Source organism: Pundamilia nyererei, unplaced genomic scaffold, assembly GCF_000239375.1.
Source record: "Pundamilia nyererei isolate P.nyererei 1_Seehausen unplaced genomic scaffold, PunNye1.0 scaffold00017, whole genome shotgun sequence".
In the NCBI taxonomy this organism is placed as follows: Eukaryota; Metazoa; Chordata; class Actinopteri; order Cichliformes; family Cichlidae; genus Pundamilia; species Pundamilia nyererei.
This window is the reverse complement of record NW_005187418.1, coordinates 4319315-4338032: the sequence shown is the minus strand read 5'-3', so window position 1 is coordinate 4338032 and position 18718 is coordinate 4319315.

The window sequence follows — 18718 nt, the reverse complement described above, 5'->3', positions numbered from 1 at the left end:
TATATATATATATATATATGAATAAAGAGAGCGAAACATCCCATTGATATTCTGACACTCTGACACTTGCATTACTTAAGCAAGTAAGGTTTCAGGCTCAGGCTCAGCTCCCAGACATAATGTCATGCATGCAGTGCCTTGTAATCAATATCAATAAAATATTCTGCTTGCAAATGTTATCAACTCTTTTCAATGTTACCCTCAACTAAGGCAACCTAATTAGTTGGATGACCTCTTTTAGTGTCTAAGAATAATTCAGAATGAATAATCAGACGTTTCAATCTAATCTCCATGTTTTATGGTGGAGCCTTTGGTTATCAATCCTGCAAAGGCTCAGTCATTAATTAAAGAAGTATAAAGAAAGAACTATTTAGAAAAAACAGATCAGATAAGAAACATGCACATTATTTCAGTCTCTTAATCACATAGAGGCAGTCCACCAAATCATCAAGCACATAAAAAGTAGCTTTATTCATTACAGACACTAGAAAATCACCCTGCCACTCCATAAATCTGTACACAAAGCAAACCAGTAATAGAGTTTTTTCATATTGAAGTTTTTGCATTCATACACACCCTCTTTTTATTATGCAGACTCAGCACAGAGCATCATGTACCCCAATTTCACTAGTGGATAATAGATTTGTAGTTGTTACATTGCCTAATCCTACATAAAGTGACAAAGAGAAAGGCATGTTATCCAAAAACTTAGCATAATGTGCTGTGGAAACTGAAATAGGAAGAATAGACTGAGGTATGCTAGGTCTTACAAAGTAATGAAACCAGATCTGAAACTTGAGGTACCATCAGATTTTGAATCCCGATGAACAACACCATGTGGCAAGTGTCTGACTGGCAATTACTTCTTTTTTGTCAGCATGATATTGATTCCAAACTCACTGCCAATGCAGTAAAACCATATCTGGAAACACACTGGGGAATACTATCACTCATGGATAGGCCTCCCAAGTACCCAGATCTAAGTGGAATCATCATGACAGAAAACTGAACAAAAAAGCTTTAAAAAACTTTAAAAATTGCCAGATGCACTCTTCACTGCCCTTATTTTTCAGATTGGCTTTAGTCAATACTTTTTAATAAAGCAGTTTTAATCACAGAGGAGGACACTGATTGGTCAGTGGATTGTAGAGCTCATATTCAATGTAAAGAAAAAACATTCATTGTTGCTTAACAGTTTTGCACTATAAGCAGTTGTGAACTATACAAGACCAGGTCATTATCTGGAGTACATCGACTCATCTGACAAGCATGTTTTCTGTTATGAATGGCCTTGATGCGAGTATTCTTTGCAGTTGTTATATTGTTGAAGGACTGAAATCGTACTGCAATCCAAGCTAAGCATCCAATTCTCCTGATTCATCCCAATCATTTCACTGTACGGCCAACTCCTCTTTCCCTCCTGAGATTATACAGTGTAATCTTCATGCACCATCAAGATGCAATGGCTGATAAATGCCAATAATACACAAGGCCATTCACGTACCAGCATGAGAGCACCTTTATTACAGGATATAACCGTTATGTTCTGTTCTTCAATATTTCCCTCCACAATGACCCATCCTACAGCTTTACATTTGGTTTCGTTGTGAGGGGTGAAGACGAGGTTATTGCTTGATATTATGGCCTATAATTTACATCTAGGTACAGTTATACAACTCTAGTTTTCCATGCCCGCTTTATAAGAACACAGATGCTTTAGGTATAGAGCTACCGAGTTTATGGCAAAGCAGGGCACTGCATCCAAATTCAATCTTTGGAGCAGCAATGTCACAGATGCCACCAGTGAATAGCGTTATTAATAGAATATAAGGGACTAATATTAACAAATAGGCAAGCAAGACAAACTGCTCTTCTGGACTGGAACTGAATAATATTTTTCATTGCACCTGAGAATATTAAAGATCTATCAGTGAGTACAAACTCACAGATACAGGGGAGTAACTGCCAAGGAGCCAGCTCGCATAGCCTTCTGCCTAATCATTAGTCTGGCAGCTAAATTTGGCATTTCTTAAAGGTAAATACAGGCTTTGTGTTAAGATACTGAAAAACAAGACTGATAAGGTTTTATAAAACTTTGGATGTTGTTCTCTTAAAGGCAGAAAGGCAGGAAGCTTCACTTGTTTAGATAATTGCACGGTGCACTCCAGTGGGTAAAGACAAAGCTAATCATGCTTTTAACTCCTTCTGTCCATAAGGCAGACCAAAAGACAGGATCTTAAGAACAGATGGGCAAAGTGGAGTAGAATAGTTCTGAAACAATAGGTTTCTAAGGGTTTTTTCAACCTACTGGGGACTTTCAAAGGATTTCTACTGTTGTTCTAGCCCTGATGGTGGTCTCAGTATGAGGGCTTTTGTCATGATGCTTTCACTGCTTTTTGAAAAAAAAGAATGAAGTGGCTGTAAACATCTTCTCCAGGGAGAAACAAGAAAACAAAAGGAGTCAAGGCTTGCATTGTCAGAGTGACATAGTTTGTCAGAGAGCAGGCTGATGTCAGCCAGAGAACATTAGGCTTCAAAGAAAGTACTACACCCACTGCAACGGGGTTTAGTCCTGCAATGCTATGCAGACTATAATTCCTGATTGAATCAGCTGCAATTACAGCTTTTAGGCTCTGACCTTTTAGGCCAGGGATAGAGTACAATTCCACGTACATGGAAGGAAAACAATTTGGAGTCATCTATTAACTTTGTTTAGCTGGTGTCTGATCATCAGCAACCAGAAACATTAAAAATGCTATGGTGGTTGCACTACTGTAAGGGTAAAGAACACAGGATATGCTTTCAATACTCACAAACATGAAAATTGACAGATTAATTGGAAAAAAGAAAATTAATAGACATTACTAACAAAGGGCCAGTTGCTCCTTACAAATAGGCCTGCTGGAAAAAAAAATGTGGCCCTGGTTTTACATGTTTCACACTGGCGCACGAACTGACCACATATAATGAAACACTCTCCTCCCAAGCCTCAATAAATGGCCTAGTCCAATAACAGAGGTCTCACAGACCTGTCATCAGCTCAGTTCATCTGCTTGGATTTATAAGCACTGTCCCAGAGGTTTTAGTGCCATCACTAATCCCACAGGAATAGCCATCTGAATGACTGTGGAGTCAGACCTTCTAAAAAAAATGAAAAAGGCAGACAGTGCTACATAACTCCAAGCAGAAACAGATGCAGAGACGCTTTTGTGTTTATAATTGATTTTCAAGGGCAACATTTTGTTGTCATAGTTGGTCTAACAAGCTCCTGGCTGGCGCCCAGTTGCTCGTCAACCACACAGTGTAAGACGTACCAGCCATTCATTGCCCTACCCCCAGTGGGATGGCACCATGCTGGAATACTGACATCAGCCATGGAATTTCCCTTTGGGACAGACACTTGTTCCATTTTAAAATACACGGTGACTCGGTCTGAGTTGGTGAAGCATCCAAAACCTCCTCAGATGAACCGGTATTCATCCTCAGCTGCCTCCCGGATGCCTGCCCTCTTTCCATCAACAACAGGTATTCTCAAGCCCTATGGCCACCAGTGTTTACGTTTGAAATCGCGGGTGTCTTTGTGGGCCTCCACGGTTAAGCTTCTAATTGGCCATGGCTCATCAATCACACAGCGCAACCCCGTTCACCCAAAATCTCATCCAAACAGCTAAGAGGAATGAGACCCATGGAATGGACTCTATGTCTCCCAAAGGCCTAAAAGTAGGCTTAGGGAGGGGCAAGTGGTTTGTGAGAAAACCATGCTTTTTCCAAGCTCATGTCAAGCAATGTATGTGTCTGTCCTTTGTCTTTCCTGACATGCACACATTCCTTCCCCAACAATAAACTAAATCTTATTGTATATTTACATTTGATTTCAATCAAAACAGATGGGGATGTCTGTGGCTTTACTTTTTCTTCCTTGCTATCTTCTATTGAACTTGGGCTGAATTGTTAACCAGGTGTTGACCAAAGAACTTTGTTTTTTCACCTAATTATTTAGGAATAGCAGTGCTTGAAAAGTTAAAAGCCCAGTAACGGAGCATCCAACTACTTGATGCTTGGTAGTTTAGCGGTTCATCATGTCTGGGACCACAGTTCATAAGCACACTCCAGACAGGGTCAAATGGGTCATCTCCCTAGTCAATGTGCAGCAGTTATTTGGTTTGGCTGAACTCTCAAAGTCCATGATTTGGCCACAGTGTAATGCAGAGCCCACAAATTTGTCAAGAGGGGAAAAAAAGGCCTACAGTGTATGCGGTTTATGGGGTCACAGCAGAGCCTCCACATTTCTTCACAACCACAGACAACATGCGCAACACTCAGTGTGTTTTTTCCATTAGTCCTGGTGTGTTATTTATTTATTCCTCCATTTCCCTTTTCCTTTTTCCCCCACTAATACTTTTCATTCATTCATTCACCACAACAAGCTGTCTTTCCTAATGTTCGTCCCTGGGAACAGATGAAGGTCATGGTGATTTGCTGAAGATCAAGTCTGATAAGGACTGCAAACAAATCTGTGGTTCCCCTTGCCCTTTCAAAAACACAAACATACTAAACACCCCTGTAGCTGGTCCATGTCCAATTCTCTTCAGTAACCAAGAGTAATCAGCCGTGTCATCCTTGTCGTAAATCTCCGGGCAGTAGCGGCTCCCAGCCCAGACGGGAATAGGCCTTGTTCAGTCGCACTTGCCTTCGCATCATAAATCCATGCCCGTCTTTGCGGGATCAGTTTCCTGCTTTGTGTGTATCTCCCAGCAGAGGAGTATATGGGGGAAGCGAGGATATTTCAAGACCACCGTCTCCTGAAGGAGTCAATTTGCAAAATGGACTGTCTCTTCCTCCCTGCTGATATAATGCAGGGTTTTAAATGCTACTTTTTAACATCAGATGAAGATTTGAATCTTAGTCCTAGACTTGAATCCATTTCTGAAGTATAATTATTAAAAACAAGGAATACCATAAAAATATACCTAAAGCATATTTTATATATTCAGGACTGTGAAAAAGTATTTGTTCCCCTCTTCTTTCCCTTTCATTTTTTTTGCATATCTGTCACTTAAATGTTTCATCAAACTAAATTTAGCATTTAACAATGATAACCCAAGCCAATGCAAAATGTAGTTTTTAGATGATTTCATTTATTAAAGGAACAAAGCTATCCAAACCTATCTGGCTCTATGTGAAAAAGTTAACTAAATCTAATAACTGGTTGTGCGAGCCTTGCAAGTAAGAACTGGAATCAAGTGTTTGTGATAGTTTGCAATGGGTCTTTCAAATCACTGTGGAGGAATTTTGGGCTGCTTTCTTGTGCAAAATTGTTGTCATTCTCCCTCCCACATTCTTCCCTTACAGAATGCCTATCTGAATTAAAATCTTGGTTCATCTCTAATTTTCTTAAGCTCAATGAGGATAAAACTGAAATCCTCCTTATTGGCAGTAAATCCAACCTAATGAAGACAAATCATTTCTCACTCACTATTGATAACTCCACAGTTTTCCCTTGAGCCTTGGTGTCATCCTAGACAGTTCACTATCCTTTAAATCTCACATCAATGATCTCATCCGTTCTGCCTATTTCCATTTACGCAACATTAACAGATTACCTCCTTCTCTTTCTGCCCAGTCTACATCCATTCTTGTCCACAGTCTCGTTACCTCCCACCTTGACTATTGTAATTCTGTCTTGCACTGTCTCCCCCCAAAATCCCTCCATAAGCTTCAACATGGTTCAAAACTACCAGAATCCCCTCCTACCAGCACATCAACCCTGTTCTTCAGGAACTTCACTGGTTCCCATTGAAATTCCGGATAATATGCAGACTTTTTCTGCTCACCTTCAAGGCCATTCATAAGCTTGCACCTCCTTACCTTTCTGACCTGTTAAGCACTATCTTTTCTGCCCGCTCACTTCAATCCTCTTCTTCTATCCAGCTTGCTGTGCCTTCTTTCCGCCTCACCACCACGGGAAGCAGAGCTTTTAGCTGCTCACTCTCTACACCCAGATATAAGAAACATTGGTTCTCTCCCCTAGTTTAAATCTCAACTCAAAATCTATCTGTTCAAATCTGCATGTTCACTGTGAACCCACTGTTTGTTAATTTTATCTTGTGCTTTTGTTTTATTGTTCTTCATTTTGTCATTGTTCTATTATGTGTTTCGTTCTATTGTTAAGTGTCCTTGGGTGTCTTGAAAGGCGCTTTATAAATAAAATGTATTATTATTATTATTATTATTATTATTATTATTATTATTATTAATAATAATTCAGCCTCATTAAAGGGTTTTTAAGCATGAATCATCTGGTTAAGGTAATCTCAAAGCATCTCAATCTGATTTAAGTCTGGACATTGAGCCAATTGAAAGATGGACTTGTTGGTGTATTTTGTCCTCCTGCATAACCCACAAGCACTTTAGCTTCTGGGCACAAACTGATGGCCGGACATTTGCTGTTCCATCATTTGCGGCAAATCATCCAAGTTCTTAAGCAATCAAGCAGCCAAAGTCCATCACATTACAACTATTTACTTTTTCACCTAGGGCAGCTAAGTTTGGATATTTTTTCCCTTCATAAATGAAATCATTATTTGAAAATTGCATTTTTTATTTACTTGGTTATATTTATCTAATATTAACATTTATTTGATGATCTGAAACATGAAAGTGTGACATGCAAAAATCACGAGAAGTAAGAAGGGGACAAATACTTCTTCACACCACTGTATCATTCAGCATATTCCTTCTGAATTGTTCAAAACGGTCATGCTCGTCTCTTCATTTTCTCTCTCTCTCTCTTTTCAGATCATGTAAAGTGGCTTTATCACAATCTCTCTGCCATAAAATGGCTTAAACTTTCAGTGTTTAACCTTTCGTTTGTCTTTTTCATACACTTTCTGTAATGACTATCACCCACTCTTATTCTCCGAGAAAACGTTCTTTTCTCAGTGGAGACGAGCTAGTTTTACACACACTGTGTGATGGCCTCAAGGCCAAAGAAGGACCTTCCTTTCTGCAGGTCAGCATGCATGGCTGGGTGTATGACAGAGTCTTGGCAGCTGTGGTCTAAGTGGTTTTGTAAGGCAGAGAAATACTGAACATCCCTGCCTGGATGCCTTTCTTATCTTGTGGGGACAAAGTTGTTTCACACATTACACTTTCCCTCTCAGCTACTCTGGTGGTGGTCTAAATGTCACTCACCCAACCCCCTAACATTATCCTTACATGAATATAGCATTTGATTGATGATTAGATTATACTCTTAATTGCAGTCATCGCAATCAAATGCAATATTATTAAAATTACCCAATTAAATCCTAATTATAACTCTCTAATGTGTTGAACTGAAGCCTCGGTTAAGATGTCTTGTGATCTGCCTGCACTGCAAACATTGAGTTAGAGCTCTTGTATTAGATTCCAATCGGGATTACGGTCCACTGCAATATTCTATTACTATTATTTGTAAGTAATTTGAACAACAATAGAAGGGCGATTCTCTTTCCATAGCTGCTTTCATTACTAACATACCCTCCAACATGACTCCCCCTCCCTTTTTCGGAAAGTGCCACAATGACAAAGTGCATAAGAAAAGCATGGTGGCAGAAAACGAGGGAATCCTATCAGTGCATGAATTTAATTACCACTCAGATGGCGCCACATAATGAGGAAAAGGTGGATGTGCGAGAGACTTGCATAATTCATTTCGCCTTTCTCATTTCAACCTGCCCTAGCCTCCTCGCCCCTCCTCTGTATTTCCTACACGGTGCCACATTTCTCTGATTGATGATCAATAATTTCTTTTCACCCAAAAAGATTTGCATAGAGGGAATTATCTGTTCTCTGTGTACCATTGGGGGAAAACTTGCACGGCACTTTGGAATACAGGTGGCTGAAATCAGCTTCAGTGTTATGCCCTCTCTCCCCCACTTGGCCTAATTTGTCATCTGCTGTTGAAATAAATGGCAGAGGAGCACCACAGCCTGCCCACCAGAGCCCAGATTACAGTGGACTACCTTTACAACAGAGTGCAATCGGAAGAAAACTGGAGATATTAGCCACTGCTGTGGTGTCAGATGCCGATACGGAGAGAGAGAGAGAGGAATGTTCTAGCCACCAAAAACAGACACATTGTCAATAGACCACTCAAGTAAGCGAGCACCAAGCTTGAGTAGTGTCCCTGGACTATAAGTATGCAGTTTTTGGATTTGCAAACAACACATTCCCAGAACAGCTAATGTTTTTATACTGTCAAGCTTTAACACTATAGTCGTCTATCTCCGTAACTTCCTGTTCTTTCGAAAGCTCAGTGGGTTCATCTAATTTACAGACTTTTAAAGAGTGTTTACAATCGCCTGATATTAAGAGGTACATGTCTCCAGCCTAAAGACATTTTACACATGGTGTCCAGTGGAGTATATTTTGTGTGAGCCTGTTTGACTGTGCATCTTAAAGGGAAATGTGTGTATTCACAAGGGTGTGTGTGTGTGTGTGTGTGTGTGTTTGAGTGTGTAGAAAGACGGGGATGGTTGTTTGAAACTTGATCTGAGGGCCAGTTGGATTCATGAAGGGTCTCTTTTATGTCCCCTTCCCATCCGGTGTCTTGACTTGAATCACCCTGCCTGAATCAAGTGCTTCCTTATGCCAAACGCTTGCTCTGCTACTTAAAAACAAATGGGCAGAAAAAAATGATGTGCATGTATGTGTCACAGTGTCAGTCAAACACTTTAGACGCTCTGTTTTGTTTTTACTCCTTCCTTCCTAAATCTCCCCCATCTGACAGTCACCAGTCGCAGATGTAGATTTAAGAGAAATCCATATGCAATTGCTTAATACCTTTAGATTCTGTATCAGCATCGGCATAACGAATCACACTGATTTATTTTTTTCATTCCCAACTTGATTCTGCTCCTTTTTAGACCATTTGTGCCAGGTGGAATAGTCATTATATAGTTACTTGGGCGGAAGGAAGACAAGAGGATTAGATGGACATTCCGTACTCAGGAATCCCAGGAAACTTTATAGGACTTGAGAGCTGTTGCGATAGGTCTGCTGTGCTGTAAATATATGTTAAACCATCAGCATTCCTGAAAAAACAATGCCCAGAAAACGAGTTGTGAGTTATGTAAGGAAAAGAAAAGAACGGCTGTGAATCCAAATGGTTTTCAGCTTTATCCAGAATTCTGTATCCCGACAAATCACAAGAGGTGACGTAGACAGCACACATTCATGTAAGCTGTATTTTTCTTATGTAAATGTGCCCAGGAAAGTCATTGCATGCTCCATTTTATGTCTGTGCGCAGTTAAAAATGTCTGTTATCCAGATTCAGGTGTACGCACACTTTGAAGGGCCTATAAATACTGTCGGACTAATTTGATTTAAACTAAAATGGAAAACATGTTTTGACCCCTCAATGAAAACCATGTGTGTGCTCGATGTGGTAGCCAGGTTGAGAAGCAATCTTTTTGTGTGTGTTTTTATTCGAATGCCTCCAGTGGCAGTTCATTTCCATACATTTTTAGCACAATACAGACACTTTTGATAATCTCGGCTTCCTCCTGGTTATAAAAACTTAAAGAATTGCCAGTCGGTTCAGAATACACGCACATATCCAGGTATGCCGCTCCTATGTTAATGAATAAAAATGGAGCTGTGATTTATACTTCTCCATGTGACGTTGCTGTTTTACAGTCTGTATCCTTTAAATCTGAGAAAAGACGAGCGTTCAAACATTTGTCATAATCTTCCCCCCTTAAAACAAGAAGAATGATGAGCTGCTGATAAGTATGCAAAGACGAACCCAATGTCACGCTTGTACTGTCTGGAACTGGAGACATGAATCTACTGCATGCACTGTTAAATCTCCCAACAACCTCCCAAATAACTGCAAAATGATGTGAATCCACTGAAGCATTTACATAAGCCAATCTAACTAACTTGCTTCATGCCTGATATTGCCTATTGATTTTAATTCTAATCTAAAACCTTCCACAAAATTAAATTTGCTGATAAAATCCTGAATCCACCATGGCCATTTAACACGATAAATTAGATTTATCCATGTCCAGATATTAAGATGAGAGAACGTGTGTATTTATTCTCCCTCCAACTGCAGGCCATGCGGGACATTATGCCCTTATGGGACCTTTACTGGCCTGTAAACAAGTCATCAGTGATGGGACGCACAAGCCACAATCATTCATATTTTGTTAAGATTTGTTTTGACCTTGCTGCTAAGCGAGAGTAATGTCAGTCATTCCCTCGGTGACAAGTGTTGCTAATCACACGCAGACCATCGCTGTTTCTCGGCCACAGATGTATGGGAACACATTGATTTCCTTTTCCCATGGGTCATATTTTTCTCTGAAATTGGAAAGACAAGACGATGCTTTTATTATCTTGCATTATCTCTGGAACATTTGTATACCTAATAAAAAACTTTTGTGCTATTTGTAGCTAGTCATATCGAAGTCCAAAACCATACTATATTTTTCAACAGTTTTACTGTGTAAACATTTACTCACTAAGTGGTTCTCATTGCTACACTCATCTAAGAGTATTTCCATAACCAAAACTATTTATTGGAAGAATTTCAAGTGTAAAAGAAAAGAAAAAACATCCCAAGGTCACACCTCAGGCTGGAGAACAAAGCAGGGTGTGATTACATGCGGCATCTTCACAGATGCAAAATTAAAATAAGTAAATACATACAGTTTCTACAGGGTTTTTGGATGGAGAGAAATGAAAAAGACAAGGTTCAACCAAGGGCAAGCTTGTTTGTAAATGGGTATTACTGGATCAGTTTAGCCTGTTTAATTGGGCAATACTGCAGCTGGAATTCCAGCTTGTTATGGACTCGCCCGTCATTAGGTGCTGGATGAATCTCTGCCAGTGGTTTGTATCACTTTCAAAAGGGAGGACTACAGAGGTCTGGACAAGGAAATGAAGATTTTAGTTGATGGTTATTTTTAAAGTAGAAACAACAGAGTGGTAAAGAGCTGTCTGCTATATAACCTTCCTCCCATGCTGACACCTGGCTTGTGTAAAGTTTTGCTAGAAAGTTGGGGTTAAAACTGGCAACACCAAAACTGCTTTTGGGAGCTACGGTCGTACCTTCGGATAAGCAACATTATTAATAATAATAATAATTGCAACATACTACACCACCTCCAATATTTCCAGTATGTCTTCAAACAGAATTCTTTAATTTTGACTAATTTTTATTCCCTAAATATACATTTGTTTAATTTTTGACATGAAAAATACTTTCATGAAAACGTTTGTGGTGCATTTTAGCCTCTTTGAGGTTCTTGTGTCGGTTTTCTGCATTTCTGTTTAATTCTTAATTGTCACGGTAATTTTGGGCTTTTAATGATTTCTTTCAATTGTTCCATGGCGGTATGAATGTACAGCATACGTCTTTAATTACTTAAGAAAACAACAATTGGGTGCACAACTTTGAATTTATTTTGGATTTTTTCCGATCCATAAAGGGTCAAAAGTATACACACAGGTTCAAATATGTACATACACTCACTTAAATCTTTTAATAATTGGTGCAGAAGGTTTTTTTTTTTACTTTTACCTTGACACAGCCTGGGTCTATTAACGTTTCATTAGTGATTATGATTGACTACAGCTTGTTCATTCCCTTTGCCTGAAAAGGATTTGTTTGACAGCACTCACTGGACTGATGAATACTCAGATCAGTGGGATAGTCCAGAACTCAGACATGATGTAAGAATTGAGAATTGCGAATTTAAATTTTTGACCAAAAATGTGCATGAGGCATTTTTTAATCCAAAATCCAATGATAAATCCACTGTATGCTATCTGCTTAAATTCAAATTGAAATTGAAATTGAAATTTTATTTGTCACGTACACAGTACGATATGCAGTGAAATGCTTAGACAACTGCTCGTGACCTAAAAAAAAAGAAAAAAGAAAAGGCTATGAATAAGATAGGAAATAAATATGAAAATTAAAAAGGGTAAATAGGAAGGAATAAAATAAAATATAAAAATGAAAGTTAAAAATGAAATAACTGTACAACGCAAATTAGACTGAAGGGTAAATTTAACTGGGAAAGAATAAGATAAAATATATAAATTAAAGTTGAAAATAAAATAACTGTACAACAAAATACACAATACACAGTATAGAAATATATAAGAATGTATGAAGAAATATAAATATTATATACACAATAACAGCAGCTGTACAAATTATTATTACATAACAACAGACATAAAGTCAGAGATTAACTGTTGAACACTTTCCTCAGGAGTTTAAAGAAATAAGGAGGTGATGGAGAACAAACAGAATTTTGGACTTAAATTCATCCAGTGGCCAGAAATGTGTGTGAGCATTGATGTTTCTGTGAGCTACATAGGTAAATGGGCTGTGTTATTTCTAGTAAGTCATGAAATCTTTACATTATTGTATTCATATTTTAATATTGTATTTGTTGCTTGATTTGCTGCCTCCAAAATTAAAAGACAAAACAGCAACAATTACTAAATTATTACTCTTCTCATCTCAGGGCATTAAATACAACTGTTACTGTCAGAGTAAATCACAAGACTGTCTAACAGTAACACCCGCCCGCTCACATCATCTATAATTGACTGAGACAGGACTCTCTTCCAAACACTCTAAACCAAGGCACAATGTACATTTCAATTCCTTTAATTTTAAATATGTTTATAATGTCTATCCTGCTTGCTGCTACTACTGCACATTCACCCAGTGTATATATGTATGTACATATATATATATATATAATGTTCTTCCTCTACACCTCCCCCCCCCCCCAATTTTTGCACATCTCGAGGAGCGTGTCAGGCTACATTTCACTGTGTGTTGTACTTGTATAACTATGCATGTGACAAATAAAGAACCTTGAACCTTGAACCATTAGAGTAGAGTTAATGTTACATTTTTGAGCTGTTTGTTTTGCATAATTTTTCTTTTTCACTTTTTTTCCAGTTAGTATTAAGTTTAGACACCAAAAGTAGGGTTCAGAAAAAAGTTTATAGCTTGCTTAAAAACCATGGTTCCAAGAGGTCATGACCAAGTCCATATGTTAAAATATTGTGTGTGTATCTAAGATCAGGACATGGTGCTACCAATTGTCAATCAGTAAATGGCAAAACTAACTTAAATCATCTCTCTCTCATCTGTGAAAAAGTATCAGCATCAGTAGTGGCCTGCTGGAGGTCATTTTGTAGCTCTGGCAGTTCCTCTTTGCACAAGGTTACAGATACAGGTCCTTGTGATGGGTTAAGGACCTTCTACAGCCCTGTCCAACTGTATTAGAGTAACTGCCTGCCTCCTGGAATCTTCTCCATGCTCTTGAGACTGTGCTGGCAGACACAGCAATTCCTTCTGGCAGTGGCATGTATTGATGTGCCATCCTGGAAGAGTTGGGCTACATGTACAACCTCAGCAGGGTCCAGGGATCGCCTCACCATTCCAGTAGTGACGCTAACACTAGCCAAATGCAAAACTAGTGAACAAACAGTGAGAAAAAGTAAAGAAGGAAAAAGCGTTAGTGACCTCCACCTTTTAAATCTTTCCTGTTTTAGGGGCTGTCTCATTGGTGTCCTTCTAGTGCACCTGTTTACCTTCCTTAACACCAAAGCAGCTGAAACTGAGTTGCAACAGCCCCTCTGCTGTTTAACTGACCAGATCAATATCTTAGACGTTTAATTGACTTGATGCTACACTCTGTTTAGAAAGGGTTCCATTTTTTAAAAATATATGTACATATATAGTAAGAAACTCAAATAAAAATTTTTACAGACAAATAAGAGCAACATTTGTAATTTCACAAGAGTTCCTTCTATGTATTCAATATTTGCACATCTGCACTAGTGCTCACTGGGCCAGATATCGATTATGCTCTAAGAGCAGCACTTGCATGCTAAACGCTCAGCACATCCTCATGACGGTGAGTCTTCAGCCTTCTGGTTGTTCCTCCCTGGTTCATGAATAACTCAGCCAGTCTTCTCATGTTTAATTCAATCTCCGAAAAGTTGTTGACCCACACTTTATGCCAACTGTCTGTTACTTTTATTACCCCTTTATCACCCATTTAAGACACACTTTGTTTTTGCTTCAAGTTTCGCTGCATGTTCAAAGTGGGACCATTAACAAAGAGCTTTGTCAGCAATGAGAATTAGTGCCTGTAATTTCTGCCCCTGCTTGCTGATTGGAATCACGTTATGTTAAACATATGTAAAGTAGCTTTCAGGTCTGTTTTCACATTTTCCATAATTACAGACACAAGTCCTTGTAAAATCCAGGCATTTTCCTGTTTACTGTGTTAACACAGTTAACATTTGACTGCATGTGTATGTATGTGTGAAGCTGCAGCCGTGAAGACCCAGCTAATGTATAGATATTGTTCTGCCTGGGTGGGCCAAGGACTGCAAGGTAATCTCTGTCACGCAGCTGCCACCAGCAGCAGATAAACTAGCGATGGTTGAACCCCAGTGTGGGAGATTTGTTTCTGGCACAGGTGTCATATTTAATATGCCCATATATTAATACTTGGCTGGAAAAGAACAGGCAGGAGTCATACATGCAGAACAGGCTCAGACAGATCCCTAGAGATAATTGTCTGCACATTTAAGTCCTTTTTCTATCTCTTAGTTCATTCTCTTTGGGCAACTAATAAAATAACCAATATTAATCAGTATCACATGGCGCTGGTGTAATTCTTTAGACATTAAGTCAGTGTAACTGTTTATTATTCTTCTGCAAAGATTATATTCAAGACGAAGTTCCTTTAAAAGGCTGACATATTTAGACATGATTCAGTGGCAGGTATTAAAAACAAAACAGCCCACAAACCAAATGTATGAATTTCTTAGCTTTTCATCAATAATGACCTCAAAATGTCCACTGGAGGTTGGGATTAAAGCCTCAGGTCGACTATGCAGAAAGGAGATCCCCTCGTGTCAGTTGTCTCTTGACCAGATAACGAATGAATTTAACAGCATGTAACAGCAATATCTTCCCAAAATGCATGCTGGACTTGCAGTGTTCCTGGGTTGGACGCTACTTCGCTATCACTCAGAGACTAATTACACTGTCGATTCCCCTTCCACCTCTCCTCCTCCTCACAGATTTCTTTTTTCTAAACGCACATCTATCTCTCCCACGGGCGGTTAAATGCATGAGTCCACACACACACACACACATGCACACACACGCACACACACACAAACACAGCGTGGAACACACTGTCTTATTTTTCTTATCTGCCTTCTAAGCTGAAGGGACTGCACCTCCCCAGCCACACTTGCAGTCAAATGTGTGGCAGCCTCAGTCGCTTACTGCTATTTCTCTCACTAATTTAAAGCTACTGTATGGATTCCTTCAATGTCCTCGGGCAGCTTTCCTTCTTCTCGCTCTCCCCAATCAATCAATCACTGCTAATTGCTCAATTACTCTGGTGAAAAACTAAGGAAGGACAGGACTTTTTTCCCCCCCTCCAGCTTGGATTGCTTATTCTCCTTTGGTAAACAGACACAGACTGGAGTGATAAAGTGTGTCCTCCTAAAGGACGCCAAGGGATGAGATTCCCTAATTAATCCAAACATTAGGTAAGCGGAGGCTTTCCACATGCAAGACACTCTCAGTATTGCATGGAACTGCTCTACTTATCAGCAGAATACAGCACACTGTGATATATTTTCAAAGTTAACTTGACTTCAGTACAGAAAAGAGCAATGTTAAGTAAATGAGAAGTGACTTAAACTCTGATTTTACTGATAAAGTGGTTTAATTTCTCTTCTTAACATCTAAACGTTCTACTCAGCATCAGGCTGAAGTGATTAGTGTACCAAGAAAGAGCTGACCTACGGTTTTTTAAAGGCTTACATTAAATATATGTTATGGCTGCCCCAGTGGTGGTAATCAGCCTCCTTCACTTTTCCTCTTCACTCCATTTTCCCCTCATTTGTCTCCTGAGTGAAACTGCCCATTTGGGACATGACTAAGAAAATCCTTCCATCTGTGGACGAAGGTCTCACCTCTTGCTCTCAAGTCGGTCACATCTCCTGCAAATTAAATGAAAAAATTCACGACTCTGCTGCTTCTCGCCTGCCTGATCACTCTCCACTCCTCTTGCTCGTTGGATTCTCTCAGCCTGTCAAATTCCACCTGTGCCAGCTGCAAAGGAAATACAAGTAGGAATTCAAAATATCTGCATAAGAAAAATATTCTGACTACTCTTCCTGCATGTCATTAACCTGTCTTTTCCTGTCTGGCAGTCCCCTTAACATTTCCAGTCCCACTTCTGAAACACTTATCTGTTCACCAGAGAAGTTCACCAACTACCAAGTTCTGACTTTACTGATTTTGTTGTAAAAAGGGAATATTTAAACTGGCCATTGGTCTCTGGGTATATGCAGTATCGACAGGTTTTCAAATCAAAGTTCAGGTAATATATATGAGCTGAAAGCTCAGGTTTCAGACTGTTCTAAACACTTGGTTGACAACAGTTTTTTCTCAGTTTTTTCTCAGTTTTTTCTGTATGATGAAAGAGAGGGGATATCTCTAACACGTCATGCTGGGAAAATAATTCCGATCCAAACATTGACGTCTCAATGCTTCTCTTTGGGAGAGACAGCCAGTTTGAAAAAACAAAACAAAACAACTTTGCTTAAAAGGAATGGTGCTAAATACCTCGTTACATAAAGTGGATGAACTGAGGGACTGTACCAAGGTCCAGTCAAAGAACAGCTAAATAAAGATTCTTTTGAACTAAATCATCCAGTTCACAAACAAAGATTCAAAACTCAGATCTTAATTAATCAGTTCATCTGTATTCTTTATCTGATTTATCATTTATAAAGCAGATTTTCTACCATGTTTCACCAAACTCAGTGGCAATTATCCTAATCTCATTGATAATTCAGAACATTCAGGTTGCTATGTAGCATGGAAACATATTTATGGAAAAAATAAACTCTAAAGAACAGAATATCAGAAGATGACCATCTGGATTATATTTATGGAAACATGCATCAAGGAACATTCTGCTGTCTTTTATCATTTGTGTATTTATAGTAGGCTCAGGTTAGGTTTATAGATAGCAACTGCACGCTCAATATTTTTCATCACATCTGAGGATAATGTGGATAACTTCAAGTTAATAACAGACTCTATTTCTCCCATGTAACTGTACAACATGAAACAAAAATATATCATCATCCCCTGGTAATGCTAATCACATGTAAACAGGGCTTCATCATCTCTAAAGCTCAAAAATGCTTTCTAATGACGACTAACTGGCACACTGCATTTTGGTTGGTCTGTAATCCAAGCACACAAATAGAAAAGTTAATAGTAAAGTTTTTCTTTCACTGTGACGTCAGTAGATCCAGACTAAATGGCCTTTTTAAAATTTTTCATCTCACCAATGGAGAGTCAAATAAATGACTGCATTTTTAGGGTTGCAGTTGTGCCGTGCTTCTCGCCATCCGGCTGTCATCCTGAATAACCTCTGGGCAGTTATGTTGAAGCCCGTATCTAAATTAAAATGAAAGAAGCCTCAACTTAAACAGACTGGGGCATAAAAATTACATTTATAGAAAAAATAACCAGGCAAATAAGTGTGCCTTGCATACTTAGTCATACTTCTACTAGCTTGCTCAAAGCTACACAATGCTATGGCTTCATCAGCAACTCATATTCAGTCTCAACAGAGGACTTGAACAAATGCTAAGCGCTATTTTGCTATGGATACAATTAGCCACGAAAAACTTTACTGGTACACGTACCTATAGATTTACTATTCTAACAAGCAAAGACACAGAGAATGAGTTTTAACATACAGTCAGAACAACAATTTTCTTCTCTCGTGTTTATGGGTTAAAATAAAAAACATACATCTATGAGGGCGAAATGTCTGTAAACTGAAACTTGATAGTGCTGCATTATGGGTAGTGCAGTTTTGGTTACTTTCCGACTGTCATCAAAGACAAATGTTGTCGCGGAAGAGACTGAGTCAAGGAGGCAGCTGGGCTTCTGCCTGAGTGGAGACGTCATTACGGCCGTTAGCATGCCGTGTCAGGCCCGAGTCCTCCTGCAGTTTGATGACCCTGTTAGTTCTTTTGCAAGGCTGCCAACTGAGCTGGCAGTGGTACTCTGAGTCTAATGAGACACTGGCACTTGCCTTTATTAATGGCAGCATCCCTTCTCTCATAAAAATGACACTTCCAAGATAAGCATCCCTGGTGTCAGCGAGGTCATTCAGCTCATCAGCGACAACGTGCGGCTACGTTAGCCTGTTTGTCTCTCTGTTATGTTAAGCTGTTATATATTACGGTGTGTTACACAACACTTTGCTTCGCTTATTTAATTGCTAATTTTCACGCAACACTCTCATTTGTCATTTACCCATTAAAAAGCAGCACAAGCTTTTTCCCAATAGATGAACATCAGTGAGTAAACCTAAGGCATTGTGCGTGTCCTTGTCTGTTGCTCTCATCGAGACCCATATTAATCCGTTGGGTGATATGATTTATCTCCTGTCCGTCCTTCACTCTACAGTAAGTGAACAACCCATTGGACTGAGGGTAGGATTTAAGCAGCCCTTCTTTCCTCGCACGACCTTCTTTTTGAGTCCCTCGGTTCAGCACCAGTTCTCCTGGGTGAAGGAAAAAGCAGTGCATATTGGATTGGAGAGGTGACAGAAGACAGAGGAGATGAGG